Raw genomic sequence first — 14,686 nt, forward strand, 5'->3', positions numbered from 1 at the left:
CAATAATTCTGTACATCAGGAACTGCCGGGGAACATCATTACTGACTTACCTGGATCCCATTCCTGTAATTAGGGATAATATAGTGCAAGTGATAACAATGGATTATAGGATATTACCTGGGATCATCTGGTGGCAGAAGTATTTTCTAATGTAAAAACGTTTGACTTTCAGGGCTTTTTTTTCCTCATTGTCAGGTTTTAACCAGTAACCTCTTTTTAAGTGAATAAATTCCGAATCCAATAAAAGTATTTTCTGGAACGAAAGTGAGTGTTTTTGTATATTCTGATCTGAGCATCTTATTAACCGCAGTGTTTTTATCTCGCTGGTTCGTAATCTCTCCTTTTCCTTGTCTGCTGAACATACAGTTTAGCAAATCGATTTTTACAACCGATGTCCCATTGTTGACATGGCCTCCGGCACTGGCAAGGCGTCGTTACCGTTTTGCTGCAACCGTAATTAACTTTATAGGGGGGGTTTCACATGCATGTATCAGCAATGTGCTGCTGAGTTATATGGGAACTACGTGGGCAGTGTATTTCAAGGCAGCAGTGCCATGGAACATTACAACTACGTGTAACCGTGTTTCCCCCCCCTCCACCCACAATCTCATATTGGCCCCTTACGTGAGGAAACTGCCCCATGTTACATGTACTGTAGTGTGGTGCACCTGCGGCTTACGGAACTCCTGAGTCTTCCGCGGTGATATGGGGAAGTACATCAGGACTGGCTTGTGACGTAATGCTGAGAACTACTCACTTCTGGTACAGCGCCTCCATCTCTTCCAGGTCCCCACGACAGCAGGGAGGAGTCTCTGAAAGAGAACCTCTGGGTGCAGCTTCTCCCTGAATTACTCCACTCTCAGGCAAGAAGGTTCTTTCAAATTGGACATCCTTTATTGTCATCTTTAGTGGCAGACTGCCCATCATTGCGGCCGGTCTCTAGCCGCTCATCATAAAGGTTGCCCACCTCAAGGAAGTCCCTGGACACCACTCCTAGTCAGGGCCCTAGAAGCTGTCCTTGCCCTTCCCTTACTCTCTATTAGAGTAAGGGGAATAGTCTGCCCACCTCTCACCTAAGGGAGGGCCACAATCCTTGCCAGAGCCCTGGCACCTTGTTGGGTTAGACAGTCTCATTCAAGTGGCATGAGACACTCACACACACTAAATTCAGGAAGTGATGCGTACTATATAGCTCCAGTAGGCACCACCCCCTGTGTCACTATAATTGGACACAGAGCATGATGTCACTTCCTTCACTACACAATACACATCACAGGGTATGAGGGCAAACCTCATGATTACTCCTGGCAAACCTGCCCTTTTAACAGGGATTATTGCACAGGAGGAGAGAGGCATGTAACCCCAAAATTACACAGGGCTACATCCGTATTCTGCATTGATGCATACATGATACCCATGAACAATGCTGCATCGTAATATATGGGGCGTGGAGTGTGGGGTGGGGGGCGGGGAGTGGAGGGGGTAGCCTGATTTAAATACACAATTGAAGAAGATTAAGCAAATTATTGAGCATTGGCTACGTCACAACGGCAGTTCAGCCAATGAGGGCGAACCAGCCGCGTGACATCATGGCCGCGCCCCCGCCACGTCCCCCTCCCTTCGTCGGATCACATGCTCTCCACTGAAAGCGCAGCTGCAGACCAGAGGTCGCGGCTGAAACGGACGCAAGCACCGGCAGACGCTCCGGCGCGCGTGCATCCGTGACCACCGGTGCCGTAGCCTTATACTACATCTTCAACTCTGCTGTCAGCCGTTCCTTTAATGACAGAGACTCAGGGGACGGCAGAATCAGTTCAGGTTTTAAGGACATCCCTGCTTCAGCACAGGTGGCTCAATCAGCCCCTGCTTCAACACAGGTGGCTCAATCAGTCCTTGCTTCAAAGACTGAGCCTCTGATTGAGCCACCTGTGCTGAAGCAGGGATATCCTGAAAGCCTGACCTGTTGGGGAGTATTGAGGACTGGAGTTGAGTACCCATGATCTAATGGATACATTCAACTTGGGTTCAGAGAGATCTAGTCCTAAAGGTGCTGATCTCAATGTCAGCTTTGTGTACTCAATGACCCTTCCTAGTGCTGGAGAAAACGACAGCTCCATTCAAATGAATAAGACTCCAAGAAGAGTCGTTACCTTGTATGCAATATATGGGCCTGTGTGTGAGAGACACCAAGCATATGGCACACTGCACCGGTCATTGCTATTAGATATATATTACTACAGAACTATATATTCTTACACAACCCTGCCCATGTCTCTGTGACTCTGAGCGGAGGGTTTATTGTTGCAGGGGCGATGACGTCTCAAAGTGCAGCTCCACTTAGAACTGTCACCTCATCCTCCAATCAGCAAAACTAAACAAGGTTATCTGGCTCTGTTCCTTGATGACAAGGGCTTTATCTCTCCTGTTCATTTTACGCTCTCCAAGGAAGGAAAAGGATACAGATAATGTGATAAGGAAGGTTCCCGACTCGGAGACGGCACACTGGGAATTTCACTTGTCATAGTATTTTTAACTTGGAAAGGAACCGTGCAGATAGTTAGAAATATGAGTTAGAGGGTGCGTGAGTTTTAAATGTCACTGAATATGACACCAAGGACATTTCAGGGTTAACCAATTCACTGTTGCTGATGATTTAACATAAATTAAGAAGACTGTTACCGGACTAATATGTCAATGTTAAAGCCTATAAAGGATTTGGTTTATTACTGACATTAACCACTTCAGAGCAATGTTTGTACGTATATATCTTTATCTAATAGAGCTATCTATGTACGTAGCGCGTCACGGCAGTAACACACGTGCCATAATAATATAACACAATGGGAATAAGCGCTTGAGAAATAAAAGTAACATTAGGAAAAAGAGTCCCTGCCCCGAAGAGGTAACAATCTAATCAATGTATTGTTGGCACTGACAAGGATAACACAACTTGCTGCCGCAAGTTTCAAAATGCCCACAAATTTGTTTAACGTAAAATGGTTTTTAGATATTTAATTTTACTCCGTTTTTTTTCCCCACGTGGCTGACCGGACATGAAATATTATTACGGCTGGCCACGCTCACGTGTGTTTTGGTTCCGGTCATGAATATTTTTTGGTGTTTTGATTTTGCCGGAAATTGGATGTTTCTTTTGTAGATTTGTAAACAAAAATATAGAATGAGCTCAAAGTTAGCGGAAATGTATTTCTTTTTCTCTGGGATTTGAAAATGTGTCTGGACATCCGAACGAACGTCGAAGTTTGCAGAGTTGGGAATTTGGAGCTGAGGACCTTCCCAATGGCCCATCCTTAAATATTATAATAGATTATAATAAATCTCTACTGGATAAACCTAAGACCAATATATTCCAGCTTGGCTGTGATCACCTGGCTTCAGTTCATTAGGGACATACTCTGCATGCTGTTGTCATGCTCTCTGGAACGTAATGCAGATGTACACCAGGAGAAGCTATTGGCATGGGAGGTATAAATTTGGGATTTGTTGAGCCTGTCCTTAGAGCCAGGTGGTCTTCCCAAACTACAGCAAGAGAAACGGAAACAAGGAAGGAGACAGAGGAAACTGGAACAGAATTATTGTCCAACAACATTTAACAACACAGTAGGAAACCCAAAACCATTACACGCTGTATATTAGCAAAAGCTTATTTTTTGGTCTCAATCTGAGGTTGCCGGAAGGAATTGGATGTGAATCAGAATTATTTCACGGACAGTTTTCTGCAGTGTTTCTGGCTTCTTCTTTCAGGCTCTGGAATTCCCATGTGCTGTTTTATTATTTGTCAGAGATTAATCAAATTCATTTGGGAACATCTGTCCAGGAAAACATCTGGAACCCCGGAAACCTCAGCTGCGCCACATATGACTAAAACAACTTTTTTTCATCTATTTCAGAGGAGTGTGGAGAACTTCCCTCAGACCAAATGGACCTTTCTCTCTCTCCTCTGGCAAATGTTTCACATTAAATGTGTCATCCCCCTAACAAATGGCCCCATTGCTCTCGCAGCTGGGATTACTGTTTTTTTATGGTTTGGGATTCTATAAGAGGCAATTTCTTTAGTGTAATATTGTAGTCCCTCCAAGTAATTATTTGTTGGGAAACATAGTTTTGAGGCAACTATACAAAATGCTGTTTTTTTTCCATTTTGAGTCTCATTAGAAATCTTTTATTTTAAACATCAGACGTCATACGTACTGCTTGTTTCAGAGCACACAGCCGCCATTTCTAAACGCCTCGCCATTTACTCCCAGATACTTCTTCATTCCAATTCCCCTACAATAAATAAAGAAGGAATTGCAATCACAAAATGATTGTTACAAGGTTACAAAGCCTGGGGTGCTCAACTCCAGTCCTCCAGAACCCCCAACAGGCCAGGTACTAAAGATAGCCCTGCTTCAGCACAGGTGGCTCAATCAGTGGCTCAGTCATAAACTGAGACACTTATGCTGAAGCAGGGATATCCAGAAAACCTGGCCTGTTGGGGGATCTTGAGGACTGGAGTTGAGCACCCCTGTACTAAGCAATTAGAGGTGCTGTCTCCTTTCAGACCAGAGTGAAGCAATGACAGTGACGGCTTTAATTGGATACATGTACTATTATTTTTCTTATGCTTAATCTATAATGCACTGATTAATGCAGCACATGCATTTGGTAGCGTAAAAGCAAGTAAAGGTATATATATATATATATATATAGTATATATATTTAAGTATGAGAGATCTGTGAAAGTAATGTTTTGCATGATTCACTGGGATTGACATCAGAACACTAGTATTGGATCTTGCGATGGCACGGACTTAGGTTGGCAACACTGCAAGTGCATGATCCGATGTATCTTCAGTACAATATCATTTTATTTCAGTGGTGTGGAAAACAACACCCCAAATGGCAATGTTTCCTGTACGTATCGTACGTTTTATCCTGAGCCAGTGTTACCTCCTGTGGTGTGTTTCGCACAGTATTGCCAGTAAAAATGAGAAGTTACGTTCCTGTGACTAGCAGTAAAGTAACACTGTGATCAATAATATTATCTGCCATATAGATCCGTTACCCGTGTGTGCCCTTTCCTTAAAGTAAAACAGACCTCCAAATTGCCCAATGAATTGACATAAAAGCTGCAGAATAATATAAACATGCCCAACAGTATTAGGTCAAATTGGCAACCTCAGCGGGCAGAGAATGAACCCACGTGCCAATGCCCCAGAAGGTCAGTAGTAGCCGTCCAGAGCGCCTGTGGCATTACTGGGAGTTGTGTTCGCTCTTCTGAATGTATTTATATTGGGCAAAATTCTGTTTTTGACGAAAAAAGAGCTAACTGCTGTACGGGTTACACTGAGATGGGTGTATTTCAGGGGGAAGTAGAAAGACAGGAATTGTTCCCCAAAATTCAAATTCCCAGTCAAATTTTTAAAACAAAAGTTCATTTTTTTTTTATTCCTTAATGAATGTAGCGAATGTTGTGATTTTGCTGCTAAAAAAAAGATCAAACTAATTCTCAAAACTAGATCATTTGGCGAAAAAATGCGACAATTTCTGTTTAAAAGTTTTTTGCAATTTTTCAAATGTTTGAAAAAGGAATAAAAAGAATATATGCAAACGGAACTTTACGTTTCTCTCTCGTGTTCTCTCTCGTGTTCTCTCTCGTGTTCTCTCTCGTGTTCTCTCTCGTGTTCTCTCTCGTGTTCTCTCTCGTTCAGCTTTGCGCTATGCAGAGATATTAAAAGTGCTTTACAATCTAATATACTAGTCTAATATATAACCACAATAGTACAAGTGATGAAAAGAGAAGACCTGAACCTGGATTTTCTATTAGTGATGGATAAGTCAAACAAGTGCCGTATTACTCTGAGCATAGGATATATGTGAAAACAAGCGCTAAATCTCAATGGCTTTTCCCCCCTTCTAAAATACTTATATGTAAATAAATAAAAAAAAGTGAGAATGATTGCACCTTTAACTATAGTGTACAACAGACCCCCCCCCCCCGTCGCCCCGAAAAAGATCAGGTCTTCAAGATATTCATATTCCTGACTCAATCAGTCCCTGCCTCAGCATAGGTGGCTCAATGGGGGGGTTGGGGTTCAGGAAGGTTTGGTAGGAAAACAAGTGGGTGTCTGCATCTTTCATTGACTTTCCATTGGGATAAGGGAGCTTTTGTCTGCCAGAAGTAAATCGTGAAAGGGGGTTTCAGTGCCCCTCAGACAGACATCTGCGTCTGGCATTAGGTTTTCCTTTTCTCTGATAATACAAATTGATAAAGGGGTTTGACAGGAGGGTCAGAAATCAGATTGCATCAGGAGAAACGGCGAAATTGCGCACACAAATATTTTTCCCGCACTGTGTAAGTGGGATCGGGGATTTAACTACTCGAGTATTTCCCAATGAAATGTGTGCAGTGCCGGGGTGGCCCACTCCGGACCACAGGTCAGGTAATCAGGATATCCCTGCTTCAGCACAGGTGGCTCAATCAGTGGCTCAGTCTTTCACTGCACCACCTGTGCTGAAGCAGGGATATCCTGAAAACCTGACCTGTTGGTGGCCCTTGAGGACTGGAGTTGGCCGCCCCTGGAGGATTGGAACTGCACCTTTAAACTGTATGACAGATGTGAAATTCCTGAGCATAACAGTCTCTCTTTAGTTTCCCGGCCTGCAGCACTTTCCATCGCAACACGCTGCGCGGACCTCCGGCGGCAAACCGTTTTTTGATTGCATATTTCTAGAAAGAGCCTCGGGGAAGAGTTGGAGAAATCTCACTTGGGTTTTCCAAAACAATAAGGAAAGCGACAGGATTGGAGAGAGGACGCAACAAAAGCCCTCTATGCCTGTGATTGGGGGCTGGATAAAATATCCGTGGCAGGCCAGGTGCAGACACTTAATTCCCGCAGTCTGCAAGTCAATTTATGCCATAATTCCTTCAAATGGACCTTTTCTCCCCACGATAATGTGAAACAGCTGCCTGCTGTTAATAATAGGGATACAAAGAAAGAGTATTGCAGAGATGGTATTTTCCAGGCCGTTGGCAGTGTCCTGCAGTGGACAATATGCGCAGCTAGGAGCAGATTAGCTGGTCCCTCTGAAAAAGTCTTAAAGGACCAGTTCCTCTTACTAGATTATTTTTTTCTATCCACATTTGTTGCAGAGTAGACGCCGGGGGTCCCCTGAGGCGAGCGCTACTATTTTGATCTCTGAGGACCCTTTGGTTCCCAAGATACTGGTGAAGTTACCAGGTTTCAATCTCCTTCGGGGAAACAAAATGGCAGCCACATCGTGGGCCAATAGGAAGCTGCAACATCAGCGGTTGTGGCGTCCTATTGGACAGCCATTTAAATGCCATTTAAAAAGCCAGGAAGTTATACTGGTAACTTCATCAGTAACTCGGGAAACAAGGGTGGGGGTCCCAGAGCTGCAATCAGTGTGGTTCAGCTGTGCCAGACACCCCACTTCCAGGCCTTTAATAAAATGAAGGTAAGTTTAGAGCAGGGGTGGCCAACGTCCTGTCCTCAAGGGCCACCAACAGGTCAGGGTTTAATTATATCCCTGCTTCAGCACAGGTGGCTCAACCAGTGGCTCAGTCAACATCTGAGCCACTGATTGAGCCACTTGTGCTGAAGCAGGCCTGAAAACCTGGCCTGTTGGTGACCCCTTTGGGTTTAGAGGTTAGATTGCACCTTGATCCCCTTTTCTTCTAGAGGGGCCAAGAAGTCATCTCCCCTGGCTGCAAAGGGTTAAAGAGTCAGAATCATTATCTTGACCATGCTTCAGTAAGTGGTCAGCAGGCCCGGTTTAACACTTGGGTCAAGGCTGTCAATCTGGAGCTTGAAAAATACTCTTTTTTTCTTCTTCAATTGTCTTCTAACGCTGTGTACAGCACAGTATATGACCATTAAAAACAGCTGCTTTCACTTTGGTGCCATTGAGATGGACGGACGGCTGGAAATTGGATATACAGTTTTCTTTTATAGAAACATTTTTATTTCACGTTTTTCAAATATTGGAAAATATATAAAAACATCGTTTTTTCTTCCAATTGGAGTTTTGGAGATAAGTCCATCCCATCTCTACCACTGAGTGGGGTCGCCTTCTAAAATAAACACTTGTTTCCGGTCAAGTTGCGTTTTTCCTGTGATTAAATCTGCACTGAGGTGTTGTTGGTGATATTTCTATAACAGTATAGTGCTTGTTTGCAGTAATAGAAGATAAACTTCTGAAGCATAATTGGTCATTTCCTTCAGAAACATGAATTGGTGACGATGTTGCTCTAACAAAGATGCTGTAATGAGTTAGCACAGGGGTGGGCAACTCCAGTCCTCGAAGGGCCACCAACAGGTCAGGTTTTCAGGATATGCCTGCTTCAGCACAGGTGGCTCAATCAGTCCCTGCTTCAGCACAAGTGACTTCGACTGAGCCACTGTTTGAGCCACCTGTGCTGAAGATGGGATATCCTGAAAACCTGACCCGTTGGTGGCCCTTGAGGACTATAATTTGCCACCCGAGTTATCACCTTCGCCTGTAAAGTTCATGATTAGAAAATTGCTGTCGCTTTCACTGTGTAACAAGTACCCAGAGGTCAAAGGGGAAGACAATTGTGGCGTAAACAAAACACGCAGGACAACCTCAAACTCGTACTTACTGCAGCTTTACCACAAAAAAAACCCTGATTTATAGAAAACACATTTCTAAAGTAAAATATCCACCATCATATTCCTCCGTGAGGCTGATCTCTAACACATGCTTATTTTTCTAAACGCGAAATGTCAAGAAAAAGGGCGGCCACAAGCGGCTTTAACCGCTTCACTCCTGGAGGGTCCTTTGAAACAGTTTTAAAACTGCGGTTGAAGCTGCCGTTTTATTTTTAAAAAATTTTTTCCCATTCAATACAATCTGCACACGGACAAGTGATTAGCTAAACTGCAGATCGATCGGCAAAGATGCGGCACGGGAGCTCTTTAAATCACTGTCAGTGATGCAGAAGAGTACCCAAGATGCAAAGTTCTGTGGGGAAGATCATGTGACCAGGCAGGTACTAGATACAATTGGTGAACTGCTAGAGAGAGAGACAAAATGGGTGTGTCTCAGAACAGGAAGGGATGTGATTTTGTAAATGGTTGCTATAGAAACACAAATGCTTGTTACATTAGAACAGGGGGGCGCAAACATTTTTCCCTGCGCCCCCCTGCCGGTGGTCCCCTCACTCCCGCGCCCCCCCTAACCCCTACTTACCTGCGCTCCGGCGTCATGACGTCACGTTGCCATAGCAACGTGATGTCACATGACCTTGCGGCGTCATTTTGCCGCCGTGTTGCCATGGCGACGTAGGGAGGAAGCCGCCGGAGCCTAGGTAAGTGAAGGTTTACAGAGGCCCTGCAACTCCCCCGTCACTTAATTTAAGTGCCTTCGGGAAGCGCGCGGGGCCCCTGTAAACCCCGCGCCCCCCACCGGCAGTCTCGTGCACCCCAGTTTGCGCACCGCTACATTAGAATACATCAAAAATGTCTTTAAAAATAGATTTTTTTTAAATGCTACTGTACAAGTATTTTCTCGTAGTACAGAACTCATTTATTAAGAAAACCACACATGTAGGATATTGCTTGAGCTGCTGCTTTAAGTTAGTGTGAAGAGGGTCTTCACGTTTTTCAGACAGTTTGGTGCAGTTTTTTTACTCCCTAGCATTTTTTCAGTTTAGAAAAAATAGGAGTGCATTTCCCAGAATGCTTGTTGGTAGCAGCTGTACTCTGGGCTGGGCGTAGCTGGCGTGCGAGATTGGAGCTGTGACGTATTCTTGGCTTATCACGTCTGTTTCGTTCTAATCCACAACATCGCTGCAAACAGGATGGCAGCTTTGTATACGTTTCCAGGAGGCAAAGTCGGGATGGGATAGTGTCAGCGCCTAGCAGTCTATAGTCGTCGTAACAAACACTGTCAAATAGCATGTGGTGGGGGCCGGTTTTACAGCAAGATGACTTGGGGTTTGAGAGGATGAAGGCGCACGTTCTGTAGCTGCAGGAAATTTATGCTCTCTGACTGAGCAATGCTGCCCTGTCTTGTCAAGCATACAGTCTACCTGCGCTCTGTTGACCAGAGCTGTCAGCTAAAACTAAACATATTTCAATATGGCTGCCAGCCAAAAACACAAAACATGGCAAAAACTAAACATAAAAAAGGTCTGCCTAGTTTCAAAACAATAGCACCCTGGGTGCAAAGTGCAGCTTCCAGCCTCCTCGTATAATCCAGCAGCAGTATGTATGCCTATCACAGTTTCTTCAGTACTGAACCGTTCAATACACATCGCTCTGCAGTTCTCACCCTACAAAAGGTCAAATCAATGGGAAAAATGAATGACGTCTTTGCACCATGTTGGGAATGGATTTTATATCCAGAATGGGTGTAATTAAGTTGAGTTGAGAATGAATTCCGGTTGAAGTGTTGCCACTCGAAAGGATCAGCATTTCTGACCCTAAAGGCTAATGCTGTTTGACTTTAGAAAAGAGAAATTCAGCTTCAAGGCATTCACAATCTAACTTGTGAAGAACTCAGCCTCAAATGTAAAAGTTACTTTAAGAAGGGATAAGTAAACTGAGTTTAATATAAGTTGACATTTACAATTCCCCGACTTATCACCGTCAGAACCAAATATCCTATTACAACTGGGAATAAAGGTTTTTATAAATTCACTGAATGTACCAGATCTTCAGAAATCAGAGTGTGAAGCTTAAAGCGCCAAATGACTGATTGTCCTTAGGAAAATCTGGAAGTGAACCGTATATTGAAGAAATGGCAATCTATGTTTTCATGTAATGTACACATAGGAAATGTTTCATTACCCAGTTTAGCAATGGGATTTGAAACACATGGGTGACATAGAAGTACAAATCAAACATTATATTTTCAGGAAGTGGTTCTGATTCGAATTGTTGATGTTCCACTGAAGTCTGTTTATCAATGTATACTCAGTGTGAATGGGACTCAAACCAAATGTTCTCATTTTAGTCCTAGTACTTCAACACAGACATCATTCCCAATGGCGGCTCCCAAGCATAGAGTACCCGCGCATATGCTACAAGAAATGTGGAAACTTCCAGACTTGCAGCAGCTTCCTGTAATATACAGTATGCAGGAAGATGTTTCACCTCCTCCCTGCAGGCAGTAAGCTTGTTAGCATATATATTTAGTACCTGTGCTATACTATGAATTGGGCAGTATGCACTGGCCTGTAGGGTGAGTTTCAGAGGTCAGCAGTGACCTTCACATGCAAAGTAGCTCGGTTTGTAGGACAGGTTTGTACTGCTTGGGCATGTGGAAGGTGAAACGAGAAGCAGTTTGGAGAATTCATCTTTCAAGGCTTTATCTCCTATCTATCCCTAAATACAGGGATTTGAGTATGTATATAAATAGAAGGCACTCCAAAAATAGTGGTAATATAGAAATATAGGCTTCAGGGCCCATTTATGCACATGTAGAACGTAGTTTAGGAATCCATACAGATATATTCATAATGTTCAGGCATTGCTGATTGAATCACTGTTCTAAATTATAGCTGCTAGTTTCTTTGATCTATATTGTGGTCTGTTTCTGTGACTGCTTACTCAGTCACTTACCTGACCGGAGGGTAAGTGACATTTGTACAGTGTAACAAATCTTTGCTTCTGTAGGAACAGCTTCTTAGACCTTCTTATTAAGTTGTCCTTTGCTTAGAGGAGCGATCCAAGCTCTTTTTGTTTGTAACTTTGTTTTTTACCCAGGATCGAAGCCGGGGACCTCTGGAGCTAAACTCCATCCAGTTTAGCCTGGGGCCCCCTGTTTCCAGAGATACTTACCTCTGCAGTAGGTCTTGTAGCCGCTCCAGCTGCGCTAGCTGAGCTTTAACGTTTAACGCTCCCGAGTCACGTGGGCCAATAGGAAGCCGCAGCAGATGACGTCAGAGTTTCCCATTGGCCCGCAGGGCACCGGTACTTTGATCAGCGCCCATTATGTAATCCTTTATCGCCGAGCAGCTTCCAGCACCTTCTACTGAGGTATGTATCTCTGGGAGCAGGGGGTCCCTGGAGCTGAAATGTGTGCGACTCAGCACTGGAGACCCCCTGCTACAACCCTGGGGGGGGAATTAAAAACAAAAGAGTTTGGATTGCCGCTTTAAGGGGCTCCCAGCGCCTGCATGCTAACCTCTGTGTTCCCAAATTGTAAGACATGCTGGGGGATTTGACACTTTAATGAGCAGAAGTGGTTACTTTTCATATGGACCATGTAATTAGCATGAAGGAATCCCTACAACAGTACCGTATATCCCTCATTCAACGCTCCTATAGCTGGGCTACATTAGCTCATCAACATACCCGCCTGGCAATAGCACATTGTATATACACTGCAATCACAGTCACTGGCCTGGAACTAATTACAAACGGAATATTTTAGATTAGTCACGTGGAATGTATCCAGATTTACAAGTAGTTGTAAGTAGTGCCGAGCGGCTTAGCCAGTTAGAAATGTTCAATGTTTGTTACAGGTTTGCAGCTGTACCTGTACACTGTCTGCAAAATATTTCTGGCTTCAAATCGGATGTTTCACGTTTCTTGCCGGTAAGAAGTATTTATGGTTAACTCCCTGCACAGTGAGTATTCAGTGACTACTGGACAATTAGTGGACAATCATAAAAGTGGAATATAATGCATGTGTCCACTAATCTGTTTACGAAAAAACTCCTTGATGAAGTGCACCGGGCACGAAACGCGTAGGAGGTCTGTTATACCTCTATTTTTAATGGCCCTAATTAAATAATGTTTAATATCTATTTTGGACCTACTCTCTTGGCTGTGCGCTGTACTCTCTATTTTTGCATGTCTACATTCACCATCAGCAGCACGCCTCACTAGGGGCACAGGACAGAGACATTCATATATTTGTGAGTATATTAAGATTGCTTTCCTGTGTTGTTATAGCAGTTCTGGGACTATCCCAATGAGGTTTTGAGGAGTGGGTGCAGTCCCGTTACTCTTTTCCTTCAGGGTGTTGTTGTCCTTTTTCAGAACTTCATTACACTAGAGATTTACATGTTCTCTCATGCCTTGTGTCCTGTGCCCTGACTTATGTACTATTCAGTGTATATATTGCCTTGAGGATCCAGCGCTGGCGCGCTTATACCACTAAACTTTGTACTGTATCTGTTACCGAAAAACCCTGGCATCAGCCACCAGGCTCCGTACTACGCGACCAAATGACGTGCCGGGTGCAGGAATTCTGTCTCTGGTGTCGGATGTAATAAAAATGCTCATTGAGGTTCTTCCATTTGACGCGGATCTCTGCGGAGGTCAGAACTTACATATGGAAGACAGAATGGGGTGAAGAAAATAAAACAGTGTTGTCTGAAGATAATATTCCCCTGAATAACTCTGTCCTCGTCTAGCGGCTTATGCCAAATCGCTCATTGGTATGAAGTTGCTTAAGGCTGAGCTTATAGTGCGGGCCACATTAACGGCGATGCAACCGGTGAGGTCACCCGTCGCCATCGCAAAAGTTGCAATTGAGTTGTTGCGATGTCAGTGGCTGCAGGGGGCGGTGACGTCAAGTAGAGGCGATGTGATTGGCTTATTGTAGTCACGTGGTGCGGCCGTCGCCGTAAATATCAAAATCTATTGATTTCAGCAATTTTGGTCGCTGTGTCGCGCCATCGCACACACGCCCACTAAAGGCGCACGCAACGGATTAAATATACTTGCTTTGGCGCTGTGTACCGTCGCTGTAGCCGGCACTATAAACGCGGCCTTACTCTCAGCTTAATGGCGAAATAGTTTTCTATGATGCTAGATACACAGAGCAATTGTCACGGATTTCTGACGCAGGGTGTCGCACAGAGATCGCGAGTGAACCTGTATTGGAGCTTAATGTATCTTGTCGATAGTCCCAAGTCTTCATCATGGGATGAGATGCTCTTTCATCTCACACTGCTACAATAAAAATAAATAATCATGCAAACGTATTGTTACTCTGTAACCCACAATACCACCCCACTTAGACCAGGGCCATAGGTGCCTAGAAGTGACAGTAAAATGTTCATACTGTTCATCCCAAGACTTTGTTTCTCAGTCATTTATTGCGGGTTAAAGGTTAACGTCCCACGTTATTAGTGATTTTTTAACCTATAATTAAAATTAAAAGGTCTACTTTCCAGAGTCTGGATTGGAACCCAGTACATATTCACAATGGTGTTATGTTTTCACCAATGCGCCAGAAGTACTAAGAGGTTCTCATGGAAGGTATGTTCTCCTAGGTCAGCTCAATGCCAGCAGCTTCAGGGAACTGTACTGTACACCCAAATCGTTCCTCAGTGCCCAAGCCTTTAGTGTAAGGGGTCGACATGAACTCCTGCACTAATATATTCTTTCCTTTACCCATCACTGAGAAAGTACTTGGCAAACTCATTATCCGTGATTGTGACCATGCATATCTTGATTGGGTTCATATACCGTTTTGAAAACTCCAGGGGGGATCCACAGTGATTTCTAATTAGCAATGTGCACAATCTAGAAATGTAAGCAGATGTTCCCAATATTGCTTTGCAGGCACATGCAAAATGCCCATTGCGCTCAGAGGTCATTTCCATCAACTTGGATGGTTAGATGCCACTTGCCTGCAGGAAATATGCAAGGTATAGGACTTCCAAAAGCAAGTGAGGCCAGAT

At 43.9% G+C, this 14,686-nt stretch overlaps 1 long non-coding RNA gene across 2 annotated transcripts in view; it reads right to left on the reverse strand.

Moving 5' to 3' along the window:
• Positions 1 to 4,170: 4,170 nt before the first annotated feature.
• The window catches only part of LOC142469249 (uncharacterized), a 45,900-nt gene continuing 35,384 nt past the window's right edge, over positions 4,171 to 14,686 (reverse strand). Inside the window, exons 2-3 of one of the 2 annotated variants that reach the window (XR_012788995.1) lie at positions 5,623 to 5,718; positions 4,171 to 4,287 (exon numbers count right to left, since the gene is read on the reverse strand). This is a non-coding gene — a long non-coding RNA (uncharacterized LOC142469249). Of the gene's footprint in view, positions 4,288 to 5,617; positions 5,719 to 14,686 lie in introns of both variants that reach the window. The other variant, XR_012788994.1, reaches the window with a different exon arrangement.

The sequence above is a fragment of the Ascaphus truei genome, chromosome 18 (genome assembly GCF_040206685.1).
Source record: "Ascaphus truei isolate aAscTru1 chromosome 18, aAscTru1.hap1, whole genome shotgun sequence".
In the NCBI taxonomy this organism is placed as follows: Eukaryota; Metazoa; Chordata; class Amphibia; order Anura; family Ascaphidae; genus Ascaphus; species Ascaphus truei.